General features: G+C 45.9%; 1 long non-coding RNA gene across 2 annotated transcripts in view; it reads left to right on the forward strand.

The window, feature by feature from the left end:
* Positions 1-16,144, forward strand: part of LOC102452409 (uncharacterized) — a 125,691-nt gene extending 109,547 nt beyond the window's left edge. Inside the window, exons 4-5 of one of the 2 annotated variants that reach the window (XR_012896346.2) lie at positions 12,031-12,141; positions 15,686-16,142. This is a non-coding gene — a long non-coding RNA (uncharacterized LOC102452409). Of the gene's footprint in view, positions 1-12,030; positions 12,142-15,685 lie in introns of both variants that reach the window. The other variant, XR_016346952.1, reaches the window with a different exon arrangement.
* The last annotated feature ends 2,780 nt before the right edge of the window (positions 16,145-18,924 follow it).

Genomic DNA, 18,924 nt, shown 5'->3' on the forward strand with positions numbered 1-18,924 from the left:
TACAAAGTCATGGAGGTTGGGTCCATGGAGTGCTATTAGCCAGGAGGTAGAAATGGTGTCCCTGGCCTCTGTTTGTGGAAGGCTGGAGATGGATGGCACGAGACAAATGGCTTGGTCATTGTCTTCGGTCCATCCCCTCCAGGGTCCCTAGTGTTGGCCGCTGTCGGCAGACAGGCTACTGGGCTAGATGGACCTTTGGTCTGACCCAGTACGGCCATTCTAAGCTCAGGGCTCAGGGTCGGGGGTCTCACTGGACCACCCTGATTTTCATGCAAACCTGCTCCTGGGTGGCCAGGCTGGCAGCTCTCCTGCCCTAGACGGCCACTTTCCTGAGCCTAGTGCGGAGGTTGTGGATGAGGTCCACGATCTCCGCACTAGACCAGGTGGGTGCCCGCCTCTTGCAGTCCCGGGCAAGCTCCCAGGAGCCGCCAGCCTGTTCCCGGGAAGAGGCGGAGGGGCTGGGTGGCAACGGGTGGTTGGTTCGTGCCGTGCCAGGTGCAGGGTCTGCTGGCTGGGTGCTGGCAGGCTTGCACCTGGCACGGGCACCGTAGCCAGCCCGTGCCCCTTTAAGGGCTCTGGGGCCTGGAGGGGGGCAGACGAGTTTCCCTGGTGGTGCGCAGAATGGCCACCAGGGAAAGCTGGGGAGGGCTAGCCTCCCACTAGTTCGAATTAAGTGGCCACACAGCACTTAATTTGAACTGCTTAATTCGAACTAGGCGTTAGTCCTCGTAGAATGAGGTTTACCTAGTTCGAATTAAGCGCACCGCTAGTTCGAATTAAGTTCGAACTAGCGGTTTGTATGTGTAGCGCCTATCAAAGTTAATTCGAACTAACGTCTGTTAGTTCGAATTAACTTTGTAGTGTAGACATATCCTAAGTGACTTGCCCAAACTCATGCAGGAAGTCTGGTGTAGAGCAGGGATTTAAAACAGGATTTCCAAGTCCCAGGTTAGTGCCCTCACCAGTGGACCATCTTTCCTTTCAAACTTCCTGAAGGATGCCTGCAGAAGGCAGAGAGCACAATTCTCATCTGCACAACACACATTCTAGAAAGCTACCAAAGGGCACGACTCAAACTGGGTGATCCTTGGGCTCAAGGTGGTGCATGTCACTTCGAATCAGCCATTCAATCTCTGTTCCTAAATAAAGACTGAGCCAAAACTGAGTGAAGAGGCCAGGCATTGACTCTGAGAGTTTAAACATCAGAGTCCATTTTGTGCTATTGGGTCACCTGCCTTCTCCTGCCATGTAAGGAAAAGAGGGCGCCACTTTTAGGGCTGTGGGAGGCTTGACAGTTCTATGCTGCAGGGATTGGAGTGACTAGTTTTGATCTGGGCGGATTCATACCTACCCTTGAATTTTTCTGTGAGACGAGGATTTGGAAGTCATTCAAAAAATCCAAATTAGCTGTATAGGCATAGCAACAAAAAAGGGTCCAAAAGGAATGGAGAAGCTGCCCACTTGAGGCACCAGCTCAGAATAGATTGTACAAAGCTTGATTTTCTTTTTGCCATTCATTCTAAATAATGAAAGTGCATCTTAGATAATGTTGTTGTGGTTAATGTTGCAATGTGGCCACCTAGGGCTTCCTGGTTGTTGTGATGCTGCATGTCAGGGATACCCAGAACATCAGAGTCACAAAGGCATAAAACCCAGACTCTCCTGCTTCAAAACACCACTTGAACAAAAAGAAACTCTCCATTATCTATTAACAGTATAAGGTTTATGACACAAAGCTGAGTAGTTCTGATCAGTCCAGTAGTGAGTGCTTTAGTGGTGTAGGGGTGTATGTGTGTGTGTATGTATATATATACACACACACACACTAGCTTTGCCTATGCAGTACTAAGGGGAAAGAAAAAAGTGGATGAAGGGCCAAAAAGAGAATAGAGAACCATGTTCCCACTGAGTGTAATCCTTGTGTGAAAATCATGTATCTGTGTGAGGATATGTCTACACAGCAAAGTTATTTCGAAATAATAGCCCTTATTTTGAAATAACTTTCCTAGCATCTACACAGTCAAACCGCTATTTCAAAATTAATTCAAAATAGCGGAGAGCTTATTTAGAATTTGGTAAACCTCATTCTACGAGGAATAATGCCAAATTCGAAATAGCTATTTCGAAATAAGTGCTGTGTAGACACTTATTTCGAAATAGGGGGCCTCCAGCCTTCCCAGGGTACCCTGGTGGCCACTCCAGCCTCAACCAAGAACACTTCTCTCCCTCCCCACCTCCCCGGAGCCCTTAAAGGGGTAGACTCTGGCCACAGTGCCTGTGCCAGCTCCAAGCCTGCCAGCCCAGAGCCAGCAGTCACTGCCCCATATCCAGTGGCTCCAAACCATGAGCCAGTAAGCCACTGGCAGCCAGCTCTCCACCACTCCCCATGTTAGAGAAAAGAAACTGCCCCCCAGTAAAAAAAAAAAAAAAAGTTTGGCCAGGCCGCTCTTGTTATAGTGGGCTGCAGTACTCGTTGAAAGAAACCGGCAGCACCCTTCCTGCACTGAGCCATGAGCTTCCCTCCTCCCAAGTTTCCCCCTCCCCTCTTCTCCCACCGTCTCTTCTCCCCTCCCACCTCCTTTCCCCAGTCTCACCAGAGTTTGTCCCCCTTTCCCCCCCATTTTTGTTAAATAAAGACAGTTTGTGTTCATGAAAGTACGTGTATTTTATTTGACATCAGGAAGGAAGGTTAGGGAGGGGTAAGTGGAAGGACATGAGGAAGGAATGAGGCACAAGCCCCCAGCGGGGCAGACTAGGGAGGCTCTTAGTGCCCCTCAGGATGGAAGCTCTCCCACAGGGCCTCCTGGATACTGACAGCCCCTCGATGGACCTCCTGGATGTCAGCCTGCAGAAAGTGCAGCCAGGCTCACAGCAACGCGTCCAAGAGAAGTACCAGAGTATCCAGGGGCAGCTCTGGCTCCATGTTGCAGAGTGCTCTGGTGTCCTCAGTAAGGGCAAACAGGGCACGCAGAGACAAAATACTTTGCTGTCCCTCATCGAGGTAGACAAGCAAGCAGGTAAACCTGAGAACTGTCTGTCTGGGGGGGGTCCCTTTAAGCACAGACCTCAGATAACCTCAGACAGCAGCCTCACACAGTAAGTCCTGACTTGGTGCCCTGCCAGAACTGGTTCCAGCCAGCCATAAATGTGATTCAGAGTCCACTCAGTGTGGACGCACTATTTTGAAATAGCAAAATGCTATTTCGAAATGCATTTTGTGTGTAGATGCGTTATTTCGAAATAAGCTATTTCAAAATAACACTGTAGTGTAGACATACCCTCAGAAAGTTCAGAAGCTACAATGTTGGGTGCTTAAAAATCCGTAAAATTAATGTAAAGAATAGTATGATTTCACATTGGTTTTCAAGATGCAACACCCTCATTTCAATTAATGCAGCTTAAAGGAAAAAGTAATTTCCACATTTAGCCTTGTTTCACTAACAGATTGGAAAACACTTCAGTAATTCCATGATTCTGTTATCGTATTGAATTATATATTTATATGGCATCAGAAGCATACTAGGCACTTTCTTGATTATTATTGAGGCTAAGGGCCACATTCTGATCTCATTTAAATCTGGAGTAACTGCTGAAGTCAAAATAATCATTTTGGATTAAACTGGGTGTGTAAAAGCCATTTTTGAAGACTGTATAATTAAATAATATCAGTGCAAAGCTGAAAATTTCCCTTGTCTTCCAGAAAAACTGGACACAAGTTCACCACCAAGTTTTGTGACCTATAAAGAATCAGTAAAAACATATACAATGAGTTTCGTGCTTGTAAGGACACCAAAAATGAAATGTGGCAAGAGCATTTTGTTCATCTCTGTAATTTTGCACAGATCAAACATAATTAGAGCTGGCAGAATTAGATTTGTAGTTTTTATAATTATACTTCTAATATTAATTTTAACTATTGTGATTGTTTGTATTGATTTACATTTTCACAGTTGTGGGAAATTATGCAAGGGGATCAGACATTGAGCAGGTCAGACAATAATTATTTCTTGATAGTATATGTTAAGATTAAAAAAGTTAAACCTTTATATAGAAATTGCCAATATAATGTCCAAATACAGTGAAAATATCCTTAAATCCCACTCTAATTAGTTCTCAAGCATCATTTTTCATATTTTGCTAATCTGTAAATTTGAATGATTATTGATGGAAATAATCAATTGTTGCTTTATGTGAATGGTGAAATTAACATTTATAGATTTGCCAATAAAAACTTAAACCCTCCAAGAAAGATAGTAAATTTTAAAAGAGCCGGTTTAGCAAGAAACTGAGGAGTTGGCAGCAGCCTGAGCATAATAATAGTAATAATGGTTGATTTAATCTTCCGTGTCATCCCATGTATATTGAGTTTACTCTGTGGGATAGGATGGTCTGGAAAGTTACACACTGACATGTTTCAGCATAAACAGTATAGAAAATAAACACAGGGAGTAAATAAAGCAAAGAGGAGGAAGTGATGGTTTAAAAAGTTGTTACCAAAATCAACACACGTGAGGTCAGGCACAAAACTTTGCCTCTACCCTGCCTGTTAGCTCTCACTTCTCTCCCTGCTGATCTCCAGGTGGAGCTGTTTCTTTGGGATTTTGCCCAATTTTAGGGAAGTGGTGACCTATCTTTTTAAAAAATCCTTTGCTGCTAGTTGTGTGGCCTCCTTTGAGCTATGACCTGACTGTAGCTTTTGCCTTTTTTTAGCTGGACTAATTCTGAATTCCTAGAATATTGCCTTATTTCTAACCAGAGCCCATAGTTCATTTTTACATTTAGCCACAACATGGGTCGTATGGAGCATTTTCCCATCCAAATTTTTCTCTATGGTTCCCTCCCTTTCTCTTTTTCTGTCGATCTCCATTGGCTTAAATAAATGAATGCCATTTTGACCCAGGGCTGATCTGTTTTGGTTTCAGACAGGCTTATTTCTGTGTAAGAGAAAGCTTTTGCTACGCTGCAGTAAGCTACTCTTGAACCAACATCAGTGTCTCCACATAGCTTTTTGCTCTGGATCTGTTAAAGTCGCACCTAAAGTGGAATCAGTGCAACTTCCTTGTGGAGATAAACTGTAAGAAACTCAAAGCCCATTTGAGAGTGTCCATGCAAGTGGGTTAGGCCTATTTTAATTAGGTTTATTTAAAAACAGATTTTGTTCTGCTTCTACTGCACCTACTAGAATAGTCTCCTGGTTCATTACATTTATTATTAATTATTATTATTATTTGTATTAAGCCTATGCAATTACTCTGTGAAACTTTGTCTACACTGCAATGCTATTTCAGGATAGTGAAGTATCCTGAAATAGCTATCCCGCATCCTCACAGCAAGCTTGTTATTTTGGGCTCACTATTCCGATGTCCCTGTGTAAACCTTGTTCCATGAAGTATAAGGGACATTTTGGAATAGTGGGTTATTTTGAAATTTGGCGCTGAGTAGACAGCGCCAAATTATGAAATAAGCTATTTCGTAATAAGATCAAAATAAGATAGGTAATTTGAGTAGCTCAAATTGCATATCTTATTTCAAACTACAGTGCAGTGTAGATGTAGCCTGAAAGACGAAGCCTAGTTAAAATGGCACTGCCTTACTCAAGAGATGCATTCCCGCTCTTCCCTGCTCTTTTTCTCCTACACAGCTCAGAGTCTATCAAACTCTAAAGTGAGCTGGATTCTTTTCCTTCTTGGGATCACCAGTAGGATTGTTTACTAAGTTGTAGTCCTTTATATCTGTGCAGTACCACTCAAGGCAATGGGCTTCCACAGATGGCAACAGGGCATTATTGAAAGAGGGGTGCAAAGTGGTAACTGAGGGCAGGGACATCCCTAGGGGGGTGCAGGGCCTGGGCCAAACACCACAGGGCCCAGGCATTGGACCCAGAGCAACCCTGCTGATGCAGGCGCTGGCCCATCCCTGCACCGCCCTTTCCCTGCTCTACCCCTTCCCCAAACCCCGCCCCTGCTTCTCCTCCTCTCTGGCCTGGCCTCCCTCCCTTGCTGAAGCCTCTTCCTCCAAGCAACGTGAGCCAGGGGATTCCCAGGGTCCTGGCATAGGGTGGCAGAAGGTGTCACCCTCCCTCTCACACTCACTGCGGTGGCGGGAACAGGAGTGGCTCGGCAGCCTGCTCTGCTCCACTCCCCCCGCTGTCCTTTCCCAGCCTGCTGTCATCTGCTTCACCACGGCCATGGGATGCGCCATTGGGCTGGGCACTCTGCTTCCTGCTGCTGCAGTGAAGCCAAGTGCAGCAGGTTGGGAGAGGGCAGCAGCATGGAGTGGAACAGGCTGCCGCTAGGGCCCACCATCGAGTTCAGTACGGAGGGGCCTGACCCTTGCTGCCCCCCCAGCCAACCCTTCCCCACCACCCCTGGTAATCCCCTGGGCTGCCCTGGCATAGGATGGTTAAGCCAGTTGCTGTGGGGTCTCCCAAAGTGCAGGACCTGGGGCAGAAGCCTCGAACCATCCTGTGTCCTGTGGACAGGACAGCTCTGGGTGAGGGCCTAGGTCGGTAGCAGCCCCTTTGCTGCTGGTAATGGTGCGAGAGATAGAAAGAGACCAATTTTACTCTGAGTCCAAGCTGACTTCACAGGGCTGGCCCTTTATATTATTGTTCTGAGTTTGCTTATAAACTGAGCATGTTTTATATGAAAAATTACAGTGAGAAAATGAACATTGGCCTGCACTGTGCCATTTTTATAGTAATTTGTCTGCACAGAACTCAACTGGGAGGCTCATTTTATTATTAATAGTATGTGTTGTTTCATCACTGTCGGATGATGATTTAATATCTAGGTGGAGGCAGATGGCACTCTTTGAAGGACTTGGAAGTGTTTTAGGCGGGTGAATAATTATGGATAGCTTTGAAAGAGAAGTTTTACACCGGGCTGGGGAACCTTTTTTGGGTCAAGGGATGCTGACCTGCAAAAAAATTAGTCAGGGGCCACAGACCAGAATCTAGGGGGTCCAGGTTAATTGATTTTGTGAGCCCCCCCCCGCTCTGGGGTGGAGAAAAAAATAAGGGGTTCAGTATGTGGGAGAGGGCTGCTGGGAAGTGGGCTGGGGATGAGGGGTCTTAGTCGGATGGGGTGCAGGAACAAAGTGGGGGTGTGGGGTCTCGGTAAGAGGTAGGGTACAGGAGTGAAGTAGAGGTGGAGGATATGGGTGGGAGAGGGGTGCAGAAGCAGGCTGAGGTCTGGGGGGGATCTGGGAGGGTGGTAACGGTCAGGAGTGGGCTAGGGGCTGTAGGGTCTGGGCGATGCTGGTGCAGGATACCCAATGCTGGGGGGGCAGCCCTGAGCCTCAGGGGCTAGATCCAGGCAAGCAGGGGGCTGGAGGCCAGATCCCCACCCTTTTACACTTTCAGGAGGAATATGAACTATGCAAACGTTCATGTGCATTAGCTTGGAGCTCCCTGTGTTGAAGGTAAGGTGGGCAATAAACTAGCAATGGTTCAGCAGGGTTATCCCCAGTGAGTCGCTTCCACTATATTATCTGCACCTCTGCAGGTATGGGTGATGGCAGCCTCCGTTAGTTGGGTTCAGTGATCTGTGGCCAAAGGGAGCTGTGATCCCCCATACCTGCAGATGTGCAGGTAAATATGGTGGTGTGGGGGCCCACCAGAGGCTAACTCTGGCAGACTGTATTTTCCCATCCCTGGTCTAAGGAGTGGCCTGGAAGGTAGTACAGTGGGACAGAGAGACCCGGGTGCATTTGGGGGCAGCTTTAGAAGGAAGCTGTGAAAAATGGGGTTGGGGTTCAGCCATAAAAGTGAAGATTAGGAGCTTGTGAAAAGCAAAGGGGAGGCTGGTGAAGGGATTTGACTAATGGAATGACACAATCAGATCAAGGGGAGATGGGGATGATTTTGGCAACAGCAATCAGCAAACTGAAAACAGATTTTCTTTCTAATGTACCCCTGTCACCATAGCGGCTTGGCAACAGTTTCTTCCCTCCAGCCCAGAAGCAACCGTACGTTTCAGCAGTGTATCTCATGTGGTTGCTTTCCCCTTTCCGCTTACATCTTTGCTGCAATCTGTTTTTCATAACAGGATGATAGATTTAATGAAACACATATTAAAATGACTGGAAGTACATCTGAGCCAAGCTAGTTGTAAGGCATTGTAAGCAGAGCCTATACAGAGGGCAGTATTGGACTTCTGAGCTAGTTAAAGACACTTGTTCTTCAGGATTCTGCCCCACAATGCAGCTGAGGTTTGCTAAAATCCTGGTGACATGCATTGCCTCTTGTGCCTTTTTGCTCAGTAAATAACCATGAAGCTACAGAATTTTTGTTATTGCATAGAAACTGGAGGCCTAGAGTCACCCGCATTTTAATTCTGTCATCATCGGGATGAACTTTCAGTGTGTGAGTGTGTATGTCAGTGTTAGACTATTCTGCAGTTCCTGATATTGGAGATAAAGTTTTATCTCATTCAAAATGTCCCCACTAGCCTTGTTTGGCTGTGTCTTTGAGTTATCCAGCTTAATAAAATTCAAGGCATGTGATTTATTTGCTTGTGCTCTCTTAAAACAACTGTACAAAACCGGAATCTAGGCTATTCTCCTTTATCCTTCTGTATTAAGGCTGGAATATGAGTACATTCCGAGCAGGAAATTGGAATTGTCCCCACCTGTATTTTACCTGTCTTTGGAGCGTTAGTATGAACAGGCAGTAGTCTCTCTTACAAAGATTGGAACCAGGTGTCACACAAAACTCTGTGTTAGCCTCCTCTGTAACTTTGGCTTGGAAAATTGGTTTGGCCAGAAAAATGACATTTTTACTCTGGAAGCAGAGAAAAATGTGTCTGCAAAGTCTGAAGGAAAGCTATCAAATGTATTTGAATTATAGGTCTTTACTCAGTTACCTTGCTCTGGATATTGACTTCTGTCTTATGATTTGTCCATTATTAAGCAAAATTATGAACAGTTTTTAGTGTGGATATTTTAATGTGAATGGGAGTTTCACATTTTGTGTAGTAAACACTTCTCATGTATTGAGTCTCCATCAAAAGCAATAGATGTGCCTGGGTGAATGAAGATTGGATCCAAATGTCTTTGAGTCAGAATTGGGGTTGACCTATGAAATATTAAAGAAACTGTTTTCTGAAGCTTGAGTGAGGAGTTTGGATCCAAGACTCCAATTCAGACCCATTTCTAATCAGAACAAAAAGATCTAACACTAATATTGTAGATCATTACATTTTCACCATGGCTGTGAAATGCACATTTGAGGCATGTACTTTCTAACCTATATTGCCCTGTCAGATCCACATTCATTCACTTGGGCTATGTCTACACTAGCGGGTTGTCGCACCAGAAATATGCAAATGAGGCTAAGCGTGGAATATCGCCGAGCCTCATTTGCATACCTAATGAGCCGCCATTTTGTGGAAGAGGCTCTTGCACCAGAAGGAGCGTCTACATTGCCCGTCTTGCGCAAGAAAAACCCTCTTGCACAATGCCATTATTCCTGAAAATAATCATCATAGCGGCAATGCGCAAGAGGGTTTTTCTTGCTCAAGAAGGGTCAGTGTAGACGCTCCTTCTGGTGCAAGGGCCTCTTCCGCAAAAATGGCCGCTCATTAGGTATGCAAATGAGGCTTGGTGATATTCCACACATAGGCTCCTTCGCATATTTCTGGCGCAACAACCCACCAGTGTAAACATAGCCTTGGTGTTTGCAGTGAGAATTTGTGATTTGATAACGATTCTTTTAAGTAACTTTGCAAAGATGGAGATTAATATAGTTATTTGAAAGGATTATTTTCAAATAACAAAAGAACATGGATCTGGACATGGTAATCTGTCTAACCAGTGCATTTTTGTGTAGTTTATCTCCCTTTAATCTCTCTTGAGAAATGCTTCTTTAGATGTTTACATGGTGTTGACAACACTGATTTTATCCTCACAGAGGAAAGATAAAACAAAGCTGTTATTGTTAACCTCTTAGACTTAAATTATACAGATTTCAGGAATACCTGTTTTAGCAGCTTAGTGATCTCTGATCACTGCAAGCATTTTGAGGTGTGGCATACTTTTTCATCTCCAATGCAAATACTTAATGCAAATGGCCAAGGCTATGTTTATTTAGCGCTTTCTGATATTATGGTAGTTTCCCAAAAGGATCCAGTACAGTGGATATATATTTGCAAAACATAAATATAGAGTGTGGGTGTCTAACTAGATCTAGATCTGTTTATAGACACGTGTAAAATATATGCATGTAGGTCTGTATATATGATGTACAAAATTTTCATGAAGAGGAATTTGGCATAGTCACAATAAGCACAAATAGCCCTGTTACTTGAAAATACCACAAGTCACTTCAAATGCAAACTGGGCCCCCGGAAGATATCACAGTCTTCGTAGTGTGTTTGTACCACACAGTTACTATATCCTTCTTATTCGTTACCTTTTTATTACCCTGATTTAATATCACCAGTTACCACAGGCAAAGACATTTAAAAAACCCACAGCAAATGCCGCACACTAACATAAACACAGACCATAAGCTCAGACTAATTTGGCACTAAGTTAAGTTGTAAAGGGTAAGTGTGCTTTATAGCCTCATTCAGGATGTAGATATAATGGATAAATAAAAACATACCCAAATTCACAGATGCTCTCAGTTAAGGCTCAGGGGAATCGTATTTCCATACAGGCAAACTGTGACTATTGAAAATCACTGTTTGGTAAGAAAAGGGGGAAAGGATTGAATTAAATGAGTTCAGAAGGAAAGGAGTGAGATGTGAGGCTGCTGGTGGAGAAAGTTTAATTAGTTGAAATCTGCTGTAAGAGTCTTCACACTTGTCATCCCCAAAAGTGTAATTTCCTCTGATATTTCAAGGTGGGTACAATAAAGATGAAACAGTGGGATAGCCATCCATTTTGTCTGGGCTCAGCATGTGGTGTCTCTTCACATACATATTGAGGCCAAGTCTACCGTGGCACTTTGCAGCACTATAACTTTCTGGCTCAGAGGTGTGAAAATACACCCCTCCCCCGCATGCACAAGGTGCGGCACAGTGTGAACCAGGCTACATCACTGGGAACTGCCCTCTAGAGCACTGGGAGATCACTCCCAGCGTTCATGTCATGGCCACTTTTTCAATTTAAAGCACTGCCGCAGCCACACTTTAAATTGGGAAGTGTAGACAAAGCCTCACTCATGGACACACGCAATAGCCTTAGAAACCTATAACCTGGATTATCTGTGGTCCATCCGTTGGCGGCTGGAGGCTTTAACCTTGTGAAGTTTGCTTTCTTGTCATGTATTTGTCACTATAAGAAAATATTTAGAGTGGCAGCCAGCATGGAAAGCATTAAAAGTACATACTCGGGTATTATTTTGTCTTACTATGATCAGCTTTATCCTCGTTAAATGCAATAGTTTTCTCTAGAAGGAATGATCATTTTGTGAGACATGATTAGTTCTCCCTGCAATATTTTTTAAAACTTTTTAGCATTTTACCTAGAAGACTTTAAGGCTGTGTCTACATTGGCACCCTTTTCCGGAAAAGGGATGCTAATGAGACCAGTTGGAATTGCAAATGCCGCGGGGGATTTAAATATTCCCCGCAGCATTTGCATGAACATGGTTGCCGCTTTTTTCCGGCTCGGGGTTTTGGCGGAGAAAAGTGCCAGTCTAGACGGGATCTTGCAGAAAATAAGCCCTTTTCCGGAAGATCCCTTGAAAGTAGGAATAAGGGATCTTCCGGAAAAGGGTTTATTTTCCACAGGATCCCGTCTAGACTGGCGCTTTTCTCTGGTAAAACCCCGATATACACTGTAAAATGTAGGTTGACATATCTATGTTGGTCAGGAGTCTGGAAAAATCTATACCCTGGGCCCTGAGTGACAGCCATGCTAACCTAACTCCCAATGTAGATTCTCCTGTTGAATAAGTTACCACAGTAATAGTCTGGAAGAACCTCTTTTGTTACTATAAGAAGTGTCTACACAACAGTGACAGAGCTGCTATAGCATTTCTAGTGTGGACATAACCCTTGCTCTTTCTCTTGTATGTGCTAGAAAGTTGAGATCATCCTGTTGGCAGAGCTGTTTTCTGTCCTTTGACTGAGAAGAGGAAGGAATGGAGGCTGTGAAATCAAGAGAATTTGATCCAGCAGTGCCCTTAAGCAGGTGAGTAGTCCTTGACTTGAAGAGGATTCTTTGCAGGCTTAAAGTTAAGCCTGTGCTTCAGGGTTTTGCTGGATCAGATCCTGAGGGGGCAGAGTAAGCAGTGGCCAGACTTCAGTAGCTAGGCAACAACTCTGGGATATGTTCTGTTATAAAGCCACAACTGTGTGGCTGACCCAATAGATTACCTCAGGCTATGGGGAGATGGATTCACCTCAACCTAGTGAAGTTCTCACCCTATCTGCTGCAGTACATTGTCTTTGCTTTGTGTTGGGGATAAGAAGTAAAGTTGAAAGTAAGAGTATTTACTCATCTGCATAGCAACTCTTGTGCAGAAGGCAACATCTATTAAGTGTTCAGTGGCATGTTTTAGGCTGTATTAGGCACCAACTTTGAAAAGTGCCCAGGGCATTGCGGGTGCTCAACCCCTGGCTTTGCCCCAGGCCCTGCCCCTTTCCCCAAGGCCCCATCCCACCTCTTCCTGCCCATTCTGCCCCCTCCCCTGAGTGTGCCATGTCCTCACTTCTTCCCTCCCCCCACTCCCAGTCCTGAATGCCACAAAACAGTTGATTATGGCATACTGGAGGCATGGGAGGGAGGAAGAAGTGCTGATCTGTGGGGCCTGCCTATGGATAGGAAGCATTGGGGTGGCAGAAGACAGCCGGTAAGGGGGTTGCCAGTGGATGCTCAGCACCCACCAGTTTTTCCCTGTGGATGCTCCATCCCCAGAGCTTCTATGCAGTTAGCCCTTATGGACATCACTCAAAGTAGCGTAGTTGAAATACAGATACGTTAGTCAATATTCCTAACTTCAGATACTAAAATGATACATGCATACTGTGGCAAGGTCAGTCCCACTCCTGGGTCCCAGACTCCTGTTCAGTCCACAATCTTGCCACCTCTGTACTGCAGCACAGGTCCCACTTGCCCTTGCTGGGGTTTGGGCTTCTATCCTCTGTCTAAAAACGGCGTTGGGGTAGATGCCCCTGGTCAGCCTGATCTGGGTAACCAGTCCTCCCCAGCTATCAGCTGGACTCTCTGGATATGTGGGGAAGGGAGTACAAACACTCCCTGTCAAATCTCTTCACCTTCCCCACTGTCTATGGATATGCTGACTTTTTATTTATCAGCTTCTTTGATACTTTCCTTATCAGCTATAACTCCTCTCCACCTCCCTCCAGACTCCTTTTCCACAAGGCTTTTTAAAAAAAGGCCCCGTGGCAGCCTGAAATGAAATCAGCTGGCCCTTAATTGATTTATAGCAGCCCTGTCTCCACTGTTCTCTTAATAATTCCAGGTCATCTGCTCCTGGCTGCCCTAAAGTAGGCTCTGGCTAGTCAGGAGAGGGTTTTCTACTTTGTAGAGCTGCCTCTCCCCTTCTAATCTATCTCTCTATCCTGACCCTGTCACCGTACAAACAGGATAATCATAATCAGTAAGTGATACCTTTGCAGTGATACCTTATATGAACTATCTTGCATAAAGCATATCTTAGTTATGCCATATTTATAGCCTAAGCATATTTTCATAAAGAATATGGAGTGCAACAGCACACTGAGTTCTAATTCTGCTATCCTTTTACTACATGGCATAAAGGGCTTGTCCAATGTCTTTTTTAGAATTGGGGAAACTGAGGCACACACTTTTTAATTAACTTCATTAAATAAAATAAAATGTTTCCCTACTGCATGGGGGTCCCATCCATGGATAAGGGTCACACTGGTAAAATTCTGGTCTCCTTGGAGGATGGGCAGGGCAAAGAACTATTATTATTTATTCATAACAATTAATGGATGTGATGCTGTAGCTCAGTTGCCCATCAAGGATGATGAATAGTTCTCCTGTAGTGGTAACATTCACATAAGGGCAGATGTTTGCCCCCTGAGTGGGGTTTAAACTCATGCCTAGGATCTATCCTGGGCCCTTTTGATTATGTTTACACTGCAGCGGGAAGTGAGCCTCCCAGCTTTGGTAGAGAGACTCGTGTTATCGGGGCTTCCAACAGTGTGCTAAGAACAGAAGTGAGGACATTGTAGATTGGGCTCTGAAGTCTTGGGGGTTAGGTGGACTTGATAGCTTGAGCTGCAACATCCATGTGGCCATTTTTAGTGTGTTAGCTGAAGCCCTGCTGGGGCAAGACTGTCTAACTGGGGTGGACAGGTTGCTCCCAGCTGCCATGTAGAATGCCCTGAGTGAACGCAGGCCCAGCACAGCCAGATGGGAGTTTGGAATGGACCTGGAACACAACCCATGAGGCCTCAACACCTGAAAAATACAGACTGTTTCTTTTTCCTAAGCCTCTGTTCCAAACCCCTTGTGAAAGTCAACTTCTCAGCCTCAGGCATCGAGGACAGAGGAAGCAAAGCAGGAGCCTGCTGCCAACAGCCTCAGTGGACCCAAGACATTTTTGTAATAACATCCAGATGGATCCACAGAAATTGTTAGCGTCTCAGGGAAAAAGAAAATCAGCTGCAGGATAAATGAGATTCAAGTGGTTTAGGAAGGGAAGATTGGAGGAGAAGCCTATTGCTGGGGTACCCGAGAGGCCAAGGATACGTCTGAAATATAAAACGCTGTGGTGTGGGAGTACTGCTTCCTAAGCAAAACCTGGAAGAAAAGTGGTGCTGAATCCTGACAGCTTCCACTGGGAGCCAGAGTCCTGGCTGAGAGCGGTGTTCTGGCTCAGAGTGATTTAACAGAGCTCCTTTTCCTGCCTTAGTTCAGTGTTTGCTAATTTGCTTTGAATCTAACATTCAGTTTTATTTATGAGTTACAATTCAGAGGGTTGGATTTGGTTTGGTTTTTTTGGGATCTGTGGATGTTTGATTCCCCCTGTCTGCCTGCCTTCTCTATTCCCCAGAGTTCAAGGAAACGCACGTTTCTTATTCCTGGAATGTAAATTTGTGCAAGTAAATCACTTATTTGGAGCAGAGAGTCACAAGCTTTTTCTAATCATATTCAGCATTCATCTAGAGGCCCTATTACCCTGATGCAACTTGCTCATTCACATCCAATGTTCTCTCCAATTTTTTATCCATGTGCGGAATAAATTGTGCTATGTGCACTGAGACACAAGTGGATATACACAACCAGTAGAAACACATACTGCCAGCTGTGGGTGCTGTTGATGCTCTGTTAATCAACGGGTTGGCACCTGACTCTCGTGGGTGTCCGCATAAGCATTCAACTTGCAGAAAACACTGCTCACATCCTGATCCCAAGCACTGAAGGCAATGGGAGGCTACTGACATCAGCAGACTTTGGATCAGGCCCTTGAAGAGCTGTAAGAAGAAGCCACCTGAGTGCAAGAAACAGGATTCAGTTTCACTACATTGTTTTATGTTGACAACAACAGAGGGACCCTAGGAAGGGGCGAGGGATGATATATGGGGAGGAACAGGAAGGCTTTTTGCTCCTTGGGTAACAATACAACTGCATTCACATGGAGATGAAGGACGTGAATGACAGAAGATTCATATCCTGGAAATTCCACCACGTAAAGTCTGGGAATTCAATGTGACAAACCTATTTGTATGTTTCGTTGCAGACAAGCACCTAATGTAGGAAGCAGAATTTCCTGCAACAACCAGTGTTAGCAAAAAAATGAAAACCAGTGAGAGCCAGAAGTAGTCATGGAGCATTAAGCAGGTAAACCCATTAAAAGGGACCATCTCTTTCCATTGGGATTATAGTGACATTTAAGCCTTTGCTTCCTGATGTTGAGCGCTGAGTGTTTTTGGAGGAGTGTAATGGCTATTAGCAGACTCCTCCTTCCTTTCTTCCTCTTTTGGGACTTAAAGCCAGGAACTGGGATGCACATCTGAACATGAAGTGGCCGGCAGAGTTGCCAAAGATATCCCCGCTAGCCAGAACAAATGTGTGCATGTGCTTAGAAATAGTACAGTGGAGACAAACTTCTAGAGCGAGCAAAGACACAAAACCACCGGGCTACGTCTACACTGGCCCCTTCTTCGGAAGGGGCATGCTAATTTTGAACTTGGGAATAGGGAAATCCGCAGGGGATTTAAATATCCCCCGCGGGATTTAAATAAACATGGCCGCCGCTTTTTTTCCGGCTTGGGGAAAAGCCGGAAAAAAGCGTCTAGACTGGCGCGATCCTCCGGAAAAGGGCTCTTATTCCTACTTTGAAGTAGGAATAAGAGATCCTCCGGAAAAGGGCTTTATTCCGGAGGATCGCGCCAGTCTAGATGCTTTTTTCCGGCTTTTCCCCAAGCCGGAAAAAAAGCGGTGGCCATGTTTATTTAAATCCCGCGGGGGATATTTAAATCCCCCGTGGATTTCCCTATTCCCAAGTTCAAAATTAGCATGCCCCTTCTGAAGAAGGGGCCAGTGTAGACGTAGCCCCACAGTCTTTGGTGTACTTAGTTTAATATTTTATTTTTGTGAGCTCCACACAGAGGGAATTTGCATCTGGAATGTCCAGTCCCATGATATCAGACGGAATGTGCTATTGTGGTGCATGTGTGTGTCTACAGCTGGGGTGGGGTTGTCTAAGGAAGTCCTAACTTAGGTGTCCTGGAGCCTGAAGAGGGTATATTAAGAGATAAGTTAACAGAGGCAACACAGCCTCTAACGCCCTCCTCATCATGACCTTCAGCTTGTAAATTAGACTCCCTCATGCCCTCCTCCTGCTGATATGTAGCTCACGCTATCATCTCTGCATTTAGCCCAACAGCTTGCTCCTACAGTTGTCCAGCTTACTGGCCTCTTGTGTCAGGAGTCCTGGCTTCAAATCCTGGGACATGTATTTGCTGTTCTTAAACCCATTCCAGTGCACACAGATCCCAAAACTTCCCGGGGTGTGTTGATCATGCTGAGGTAGATGGATAGAGCTAGGGCAGGGAAGCAGACCCCCTGCAATCAGCCTTTCTTTAGCCACTGTTCTGAGATGCTCCGGCTGGATTTTTGACTACCGGATATCAAATGTTCTTGAATGTAAATATTTTAGAAAAGCATGGGCGTTTGAGGCACAGTATCAAACAAGAGAGCTGTGAACTCCTTACCAGCAGCAGGATGATCTGGTGCGCACATAGCTCTTTTACAGGGTCCTTTCAAGGTAATGGAAAGCCTGATGCGTCCCTTTCACAATGGAGGGAAACTACGTGAAGAGTGCTCTAGGGAGGCTGAGCAGAAATGCAGCGATGTGATGATGGAAGTGGAATGAACCCTGGAAAGCCAGGTCTTGGGAGGAGTCTCACTTGGAGAGGAACTGACCAGCACTAGCTCCCAGGGATGAATCTGAAGCAGGCTGCAAGTATGCAGCTGTGCAGCTGAAGGGCCTGGTTTTCAGAGGGGATGCTGTGCTCTTATGGGTATCAAGGGAAAGGTGATGAGCTGTAGGTATGAGCGATAGGCTGGGCATTTTTCTCAGCAAGGGTCTTGTTGATTCCTAGAAGTATGTATTCATTCCAGATACAGAGCCTGCCTCCCCACCAAGGCCGGCCCGAGCCATTTTGGCGCCCTGGGCCCAAGCACGCAGCACCGCCCCCGGGCGCACAGCACATGCGTGGGCCCGCCCCCCCTAGGGAGCACGGGCCCGCCCCTGTGGCGCACGATGCATGTGCAGGCCTGCCCCCGGGGCGCACGGTGCATGCGCTGCCCGGCCCGGCTGCTGTGCCTGGCCGTGCAGGGCCCCGTGACTGTGGGGGGAAGGGCGCTGTTGGCCGGCGCCACGGGGATGGGGGGGGCAGCAGGGATGGGGGGCCGGCGCCACGGGGATGGGTGGGGCTGGCGCTGCGTGAGCTGGGCACTGCGTGAGCCAGGTGCACAGTGCCTGATGGCATCTATAAGGGGTGCCGTACGCCCCTTACAGCTGCCATCAGGCGCCCCCCATCGATTGGCACCCCGGGCAGCTGCGTGGCTTGCCCACCCCTTAGTCCAGCCCTGCCCTCCACCGATATAGACGGCCCACTTGAAATGAATGGAAATTTTTTCCTGCAAACTATCTCTCTGCAAAAAACTCCAAATCCCAGCCTACTTTTTTGCATGACAATAGTCATGATTAACAATTGTTGATCATTTGAATAGGCTTGGTTACCTTTCGTCCAAGGAGCAAAACATGTTTCTAAAAATGCAACTCAGTCTCAAAAGTCACTTGTGAGGTTATTAAATAGGGGTTGCTCCAGTGGGCAGGTGGGGAAACCAAGAATGAAGCCACCAGGTTCCTGGCACTGCGAATGTGCACCACCAAAGAAACACCAAACTTAGGTTCTGGGTGCTCTGCTAATCAGCTAGGCAGCATTGCAGTCTCTTCTGAGTGGCTGCACAAGTGCCCAGCTTACAGGGAACACTGATACTTAATACCCTGCCTCCCATTAAAGACAAGGAGAGCTGTGAAATCTGACCACCGTTAAGAATCAGGCCCAAAGGCCCAGATCCTTGAGGGAATTGAGACACCTTACTTTGGTTGATTTGGCCCTAAGTGACTTTCTCAAAGGCCACCCAGGAGGTTAGTAGCAGAACCTGAAAGGAGTCCTGGCGCCCATCTTCCTTACTCCAAGAATTCTAGCCTCTCATAAAGTGATTTGCATTCATTTTCAACAGCTTAACATATAGTGATCCTTGCAGGAAATGCTCAGCAGCCAGATGTCTTGGTGACCTGGTTTACTGACCACAAACTACTGTGCTATTAGAACTGACCTTCTGCTCCCCGGCTCAGTCCCACCAACTGGGATCCCTATGGTCTCTCCCTGTGTGTGTCCTCCTGCAGGGTTTCCAAAATGCCAACCACAGAAAAACAACAGCAACCCAAACTTTCCTTTTGCT

The sequence above is a fragment of the Pelodiscus sinensis genome, chromosome 16, assembly GCF_052426305.1.
Source record: "Pelodiscus sinensis isolate ZL-2025 chromosome 16, ASM5242630v1, whole genome shotgun sequence".
NCBI classification, from domain to species: domain Eukaryota; kingdom Metazoa; phylum Chordata; order Testudines; family Trionychidae; genus Pelodiscus; species Pelodiscus sinensis.